The sequence below is a fragment of the Simochromis diagramma genome, unplaced genomic scaffold, assembly GCF_900408965.1.
Source record: "Simochromis diagramma unplaced genomic scaffold, fSimDia1.1 OVJJ01000715.1, whole genome shotgun sequence".
Taxonomy (NCBI): Eukaryota; Metazoa; Chordata; class Actinopteri; order Cichliformes; family Cichlidae; genus Simochromis; species Simochromis diagramma.
In genome coordinates, this window is record NW_024387128.1 from 2509358 (window position 1) to 2517737 (window position 8380).

General features: G+C 36.7%; 1 long non-coding RNA gene across 1 annotated transcript; it reads left to right on the forward strand.

Annotated features, from left to right (window-relative positions):
* The first annotated feature begins 1590 nt into the window (after positions 1-1590).
* On the forward strand, positions 1591-3903 carry LOC120743424. Its single transcript, XR_005698189.1, has 3 exons — positions 1591-2356; positions 2784-2841; positions 3790-3903. It is a non-coding gene; the product is annotated as an uncharacterized LOC120743424 (long non-coding RNA).
* The last annotated feature ends 4477 nt before the right edge of the window (positions 3904-8380 follow it).

An 8380-nucleotide genomic window follows, 5' to 3' on the forward strand; every position in this document is an offset into this window, starting at 1 on the left:
CAAGACAGAGACAATGATCATAGCTCCTCCTGATCTATATTCTAAAATCAGTCAGGTTCTTGCCCCTCTTGCCCCTTCTGCTAAGCCAAATATTCGAAATCTTCGAGTAATATTTGACTCTTCTTTGGGCCTCGACTCACACGTAAAGTCTCTGTCTCATTCCTGTTTCTTTCATTTAACCTCCTAAGACCCGAACTCTTCCACAGCATGCATTTTTAATTCCTCTTTGATATTTGGGCTGATTGGGGCCCAATGAATATAAAAACAAAGAATTACCAGATTTTTTTTTTTACCTTATTTTTGTTTTTAAGAAAAATAAGAGCCACATGTGAGGATATTCGTGTAAAAAATTTTGATAGAACAGTAGCAGTATAATGTCCTCGTAAGTGGATATCAGGCCCTTGCAGCGCAAAATTGAGTATTTTGGTCTAAATAAGCCAAAATGTGATGTCCACATATGTGGACACCAGGTCCTAGGAGGTTAAGGAATACTTCTAAACTGCGACATATGGTCTCCTTAGCTGAACTGGAAAAAATTGTCCATCCATTTGTGTCATGGCGTTTAGATTATTGTAATTCCCTGTTTACCAGCTTGGATAAATCATCTCTTTCTCGCCTCCAAGATATACAAAACGCAGCAACCAGACTACTAACTCGCTCTAGCAAGCGAGCTCACATCACTCCTATACCTATACTTTGTGTCGGGCAAAAACTCCATTCAAATGCATGGGATCGTAAGAAACGCACTGTCTTGGCGAAATAAAGCATTTTTCATGAACTTCATAAAGGCAGCTGTAACTTTTGATAGAAGATTCACATACACATATTTATGGCTTTGCCTTATAGAATTCAATATCCCGTGTTGAGCAAACAGTTTTGCAGCTGTTTGAGCTAAGATTTTCAAGTTATTCACATAATGAAAACCTATACTTTGTGTCGGGCGAGAACTCCATTCAAATGCATGTAATAGCGAGAAACGCACTAACGTGGTGAAATAAAGCGTTTTTAATGGTCTTCATAAAGACAGCTGTAACTTTTGATAGAAGATTCAGAAATACATATTCATGGCTTTATCTTATAGAATTCAATATCCCCGTGCTGGGCAAACAGGTTTTGCAGCTGTTTGAGCTAAGATGTTAAAGTTATTCACATAATGAAAACTTATACTTTGTTTTGGGCGAGTTCGCCATTCAAATGCATGTAATAGTCAGAAACGCACTGTCTTGGCGAAATAAAGCCTTTTTGTACAACTTCATGAAGACAGCTGTAGTTTTTGATAGAAGGCTCAGGCTCACATATTTATGGCTTTATCCGTGTGGGCAACAAGGTCTCAAACAGCATCACCCTGAGCACGGGGGCTCCACAAGGCTGTGTGCTCAGTCCTCTGCTCTTCACCCTGTTGACACATGACTGCACACGTACTTCCAAGAGGGAGCTGCAGTGAGGACACAGCCAGGTCACTGAGGTCAGAGGTCAGAATCTGAAACAGCTCAGGTTTATATTTTAGGGGTTATAAAAAATCAAAATGTATTTATGAAGAAACCTTTAAATAATAGTCATAATTATGATTATTATAACAAATATCAAACATTTAAGTGGATTTTCTGTTACACATATTGTGTTAGCCCTGCAATAAACTGGCACCCTGTCTTTGTCCTGTATCAGCTGGGATAGGCTTCATCCTCCCGCAATCCTGAATTGGATACATTGTATTCCAATTATGTAATCTGATCATTTACAAACTCAAGGTATCTAATCAAAATGTAAGTAATAATTATAAAATGGGAAAGCAGAAATAAGTGTGACATAAATGTAAATGTGTTAGCTGACATAGAGGACAGCTACATGTAGTCTGAAAAACCTTTGTTGTCAAGTTTGCAGGTATATCAGCACGAGACATTCTTACACAGAAGAGACTGTTAAAGTCTCTAACTCAGTGAAGCATTATTGGTCCCATCTGTTTGGATAAATATAGTAAGTTGATGTATGTCCATTTATTGACACATTTTCTTAAGTGCTTATCCAGTTCAGGATCACAGTGGAGCTGCAGCTAGATATGTTCACTAAATAAACCTTACAAAAGTTAACAATAAACCTGCATCCCTGTATGTTGTTGTCCACAGGATGAGAAAATCAAACTGGAACACTGTGGAACATGTTAATAAATGTTTGTGTGTTTATGCCTGTGTCTTTCACAGGAAGCGCTGGAAGGTTTCCCTAATAGTTCCTGGTGAATCAAAGCAGAACCATAAAGGTTGCTGGATTGCATGATGCCCTTACCCCTGAGCAGTCATCCTGTTAAAGGAGGAACCAGTTAGAAGCTGTTTTCAAAGTAGCTGAGCAGATTTCATCTCAAGTAAGCGATTAACTGTTTGTTCATCTGTTCTGTCACTTAAAGAGCATTTAAGGACGTCTTTCGAGTGTCCAGTTGAATTAATTCTACTAGCTCTCATGGTCATTTGTTATTATAGACATATTTTTCATGTTCATCCAGCTATTTAGTAAATTCTATCTATTTAGTAAGATCCGTCACCTATAAAATCTAATATAAATATAAAAAATATCTAAATATCTCCTGCCCTTTATATTTTAATGATGTAAGTCTGTTATCGTGTTACATTAGCATTCCTCACATATCAATGAGATGCTGTACAGTACAATCCTACTGACGCAGCAGAGGGATAACGACGGCTATTCAACATCGTTACACGACACATTCAAGCTGCATGACGCAGACAAAGTGACTAAATCATCTTTTTTGTGGTTTATTGTCTTCAAACCAGCAGACAAAGCCGATTGCAGAAGATGTCGGAGAAGAACTTCAGGCCGTGTACTGAAAAGGTATTTTTTTCTTGTTATCAAAAGACATTTGGAGTGACGGCTTCTGCAACTGGTTGCACTAAAGTAAAGCTTACAGTCTAAGAAACCACAGTGTTGATATTCAGCACAAAGAGAAAAGCTCACTTGTTTGAATTTATTTACAATCATAGTTTTATGAATTCTGACTGTAAACATCTTTTACAGCTTTGATATTGTTTGACACTAGATATCAGGTTTAATTTAAAGGTTTCTGTGTCCCAATGAGCCATTTACACTGACCAGTGTTTCACTTTAACTGTAACACATTCATTATTTAGTTCCAACATTTCTAAGAGAAATAACTGAATGTAAAAAATGGCAGCCCTCAGGCCAGGTTTAATTGATAGAGATATATGCACGCATTGTGAAATTTATGTATCACATATAATTGTTATTCACCTAATCATGGCATACCCACCCCTTCCTCACTAGTTAACTGCAACCCAAAATAACTAGTGGGGCTATTTACACACTCACAACCAGTGTGGGGTAAAAAGAGCCACCAAAAAGCTGTCAGCCACAGATGTGCTAGAAGAGTTAGAAACTCTACTTATGGAGAAACTTTCTAAGTCTAACAGGGGACAGGTACTCCTGCCCAAATAACATGATATAACCCCACATACAGCCCAGCCATAAAATGAACCAAGTCATTTAGTTAAAAACAGCATGGGACCAAATGCATGTAACCAGCCTGCACCAACCTGACATTTCTTCCTCCTGAATTAAATGAATGAATGGATGAAAGTTAAATGACTACAAACGTAAAGCCACTAGTTCCCACACTGGAATTCCCTGACACTGTGTGTTAACCGTATTTAGCTTGTATCAACAGTTGGAACAGGCTAAGCCACTTGAGACACTACAGAATGTTTTGTCTTAATGATTTCAGCTGACTGGTTTCAGCTCAGATGTTCTGCTTTTTCCTTTCAGTAGATCAAATCAGCTTGTGCTCCTTCTGCTTCCAATTTAATGGCAAGAAGAAGAAGAAGAAGAATGCTTCAGCGTTCATGGTCTCAGTGAACAGTCATGGTCACACACTGCATGTGGTTTTAAAAGCAACATGTCTGTTGTCATGATTGAATACTTTTAAAATCTAGCTCAAACGGCTGCAAAACCTGTTTCCCAGCACGGATATTGAGTTCTATAAGATAAAGCCATAAACATGTTTGTCTGAGTCTTCTATCAAAAGTTACAGCGATTTATATGAAGTTGTTCAAAAACGCTTTATTTCGCCAAGACAATGCGTTTCTCACTGTTACATGCATTTGAATGGGAAACTCGCCTGAAACAAAGTATAGGTTTTCATTATGTGAATAATTTTAAAATCTTAGCTCAAACGGCTGCAAAACCTGTTTTCCCAGCACGGGGATATTGAGTTCTATAAGATAAAGCCATAAACATGTTTGTCTGAGTCTTCTATCAAAAGTTACAGCGATTTATATGAAGTTGTTCAAAAACGCTTTATTTCGCCAAGACAATGCGTTTCTCACTGTTACATGCATTTGAATGGGAAACTCGCCTGAAACAAAGTATAGGTTTTCATTATGTGAATACTTTTAAAATCTTAGCTCAAACGGCTGCAAAACCTGTTTGCCCAGCACGGGGATATTGAGTTCTATAAGATAAAGCCATAAACATGTTTGTCTGAGTCTTCTATCAAAAGTTACAGCGATTTATATGAAGTTGTTCAAAAACGCTTTATTTCGCCAAGACAATGCGTTTCTCACTGTTACATGCATTTGAATGGGAAACTCGCCTGAAACAAAGTATAGGTTTTCATTATGTGAATAATTTTAAAATCTTAGCTCAAACGGCTGCAAAACCTGTTTTCCCAGCACGGGGATATTGAGTTCTATAAGATAAAGCCATAAACATGTTTGTCTGAGTCTTCTATCAAAAGTTACAGCGATTTATATGAAGTTGTTCAAAAACGCTTTATTTCGCCAAGACAATGCGTTTCTCACTGTTACATGCATTTGAATGGGAAACTCGCCTGAAACAAAGTATAGGTTTTCATTATGTGAATAATTTTAAAATCTTAGCTCAAACGGCTGCAAAACCTGTTTGCCCAGCACGGGGATATTGAGTTCTATAAGATAAAGCCATAAACATGTTTGTCTGAGTCTTCTATCAAAAGTTACAGCGATTTATATGAAGTTGTTCAAAAACGCTTTATTTCGCCAAGACAATGCGTTTCTCACTGTTACATGCATTTGAATGGGAAACTCGCCTGAAACAAAGTATAGGTTTTCATTATGTGAATAATTTTAAAATCTTAGCTCAAACGGCTGCAAAACCTGTTTTCCCAGCACGGGGATATTGAGTTCTATAAGATAAAGCCATAAACATGTTTGTCTGAGTCTTCTATCAAAAGTTACAGCGATTTATATGAAGTTGTTCAAAAACGCTTTATTTCGCCAAGACAATGCGTTTCTCACTGTTACATGCATTTGAATGGGGAACTCGCCTGAAACAAAGTATAGGTTTTCATTATGTGAATACTTTTAAAATCTTAGCTCAAACGGCTGCAAAACCTGTTTTCCCAGCACGGGGATATTGAGTTCTATAAGATAAAGCCATAAACATGTTTGTCTGAGTCTTCTATCAAAAGTTACAGCGATTTATATGAAGTTGTTCAAAAACGCTTTATTTCGCCAAGACAATGCGTTTCTCACTGTTACATGCATTTGAATGGGAAACTCGCCTGAAACAAAGTATAGGTTTTCATTATGTGAATAATTTTAAAATCTTAGCTCAAACGGCTGCAAAACCTGTTTTCCCAGCACGGGGATATTGAGTTCTATAAGATAAAGCCATAAACATGTTTGTCTGAGTCTTCTATCAAAAGTTACAGCGATTTATATGAAGTTGTTCAAAAACGCTTTATTTCGCCAAGACAATGCGTTTCTCACTGTTACATGCATTTGAATGGGAAACTCGCCTGAAACAAAGTATAGGTTTTCATTATGTGAATAATTTTAAAATCTTAGCTCAAACGGCTGCAAAACCTGTTTTCCCAGCACGGGGATATTGAGTTCTATAAGATAAAGCCATAAACATGTTTGTCTGAGTCTTCTATCAAAAGTTACAGCGATTTATATGAAGTTGTTCAAAAACGCTTTATTTCGCCAAGACAATGCGTTTCTCACTGTTACATGCATTTGAATGGGAAACTCGCCTGAAACAAAGTATAGGTTTTCATTATGTGAATAATTTTAAAATCTTAGCTCAAACGGCTGCAAAACCTGTTTGCCCAGCACGGGGATATTGAGTTCTATAAGATAAAGCCATAAACATGTTTGTCTGAGTCTTCTATCAAAAGTTACAGCGATTTATATGAAGTTGTTCAAAAACGCTTTATTTCGCCAAGACAATGCGTTTCTCACTGTTACATGCATTTGAATGGGAAACTCGCCTGAAACAAAGTATAGGTTTTCATTATGTGAATAATTTTAAAATCTTAGCTCAAACGGCTGCAAAACCTGTTTGCCCAGCACGGGGATATTGAGTTCTATAAGATAAAGCCATAAACATGTTTGTCTGAGTCTTCTATCAAAAGTTACAGCGATTTATATGAAGTTGTTCAAAAACGCTTTATTTCGCCAAGACAATGCGTTTCTCACAGTTACATGCATTTGAATGGGAAACTCGCCTGAAACAAAGTATAGGTTTTCATTATGTGAATAATTTTAAAATCTTAGCTCAAACGGCTGCAAAACCTGTTTGCCCAGCACGGGGATATTGAGTTCTATAAGATAAAGCCATAAACATGTTTGTCTGAGTCTTCTATCAAAAGTTACAGCGATTTATATGAAGTTGTTCAAAAACGCTTTATTTCGCCAAGACAATGCGTTTCTCACTGTTACATGCATTTGAATGGGAAACTCGCCTGAAACAAAGTATAGGTTTTCATTATGTGAATAATTTTAAAATCTTAGCTCAAACGGCTGCAAAACCTGTTTTCCCAGCACGGGGATATTGAGTTCTATAAGATAAAGCCATAAACATGTTTGTCTGAGTCTTCTATCAAAAGTTACAGCGATTTATATGAAGTTGTTCAAAAACGCTTTATTTCGCCAAGACAGTGCGTTTCTCACTGTTACATGCATTTGAATGGGAAACTCGCCTGAAACAAAGTATAGGTTTTCATTATGTGAATAATTTTAAAATCTTAGCTCAAACGGCTGCAAAACCTGTTTTCCCAGCACGGGGATATTGAGTTCTATAAGATAAAGCCATAAACATGTTTGTCTGAGTCTTCTATCAAAAGTTACAGCGATTTATATGAAGTTGTTCAAAAACGCTTTATTTCGCCAAGACAATGCGTTTCTCACTGTTACATGCATTTGAATGGGAAACTCGCCTGAAACAAAGTATAGGTTTTCATTATGTGAATACTTTTAAAATCTTAGCTCAAACGGCTGCAAAACCTGTTTTCCCAGCACGGGGATATTGAGTTCTATAAGATAAAGCCATAAACATGTTTGTCTGAGTCTTCTATCAAAAGTTACAGCGATTTATATGAAGTTGTTCAAAAACGCTTTATTTCGCCAAGACAATGCGTTTCTCACTGTTACATGCATTTGAATGGGGAACTCGCCTGAAACAAAGTATAGGTTTTCATTATGTGAATACTTTTAAAATCTTAGCTCAAACGGCTGCAAAACCTGTTTTCCCAGCACGGGGATATTGAGTTCTATAAGATAAAGCCATAAATATCTGATCCTGCGTCGTCTATCAAAAATTAAAGCTGTCTTCATGAAGTTGTACAAAAAGGCTTTATTTCGCCAAGACAGTGCGTTTCTGACGATTACATGCATTTGAATGGAGTTCTCGCCCGACACAAAGTATAGGTTTTCATTACGTGAATAACTTGAAAATCTTAGCTCAAACAGCTGCAAAACCTATTTGCCCAGCACGGGGATATTGAATTCTGTAAGATAAAGCCATAAATATGTATTTCTGAGTCTTCTAATCAAAATTACAGCTGTCTTTATGAAGACCATTAAAAACACTTTATTTCACCACGTTAGTGCGTTTCTCGCTATTACATGCATTTGAATGGAGTTCTCGCCCGACACAAGGTATAGGTTTTCATTATGTGAATAACTTGAAAACACTGTCTAAATATGAACACATTCAAAAACCCATGTCTCAGAAATAAGCACAGCTGTTCATGTTTGTCATTAGTTTTATTTGTAAGAAAATTATGAACTTCATATTGTGCATTAAATAAAAGAACATTTCACAACTCTGAGTCAACAGAAACAGGTAACAGAAATGTCTCTAATGTAGACATGTACAGTGTAGTGTAAGCATTAAAAGATTTTAAAGTAAACACTAACATTTATGTGAAACTAATTGTAATAAAAAATGAGCAGGTGCTTTATAGATTTAAAAGAAAGAATCTGAAAACAACACTTTTTTGGTCTAAGTGATCAAAGTAGAAAACAGAACTGATGTTCAAGAACAAACCGTAGCTGCACTAATATTACACATCTCGATCGTTGTAGTGAACAGA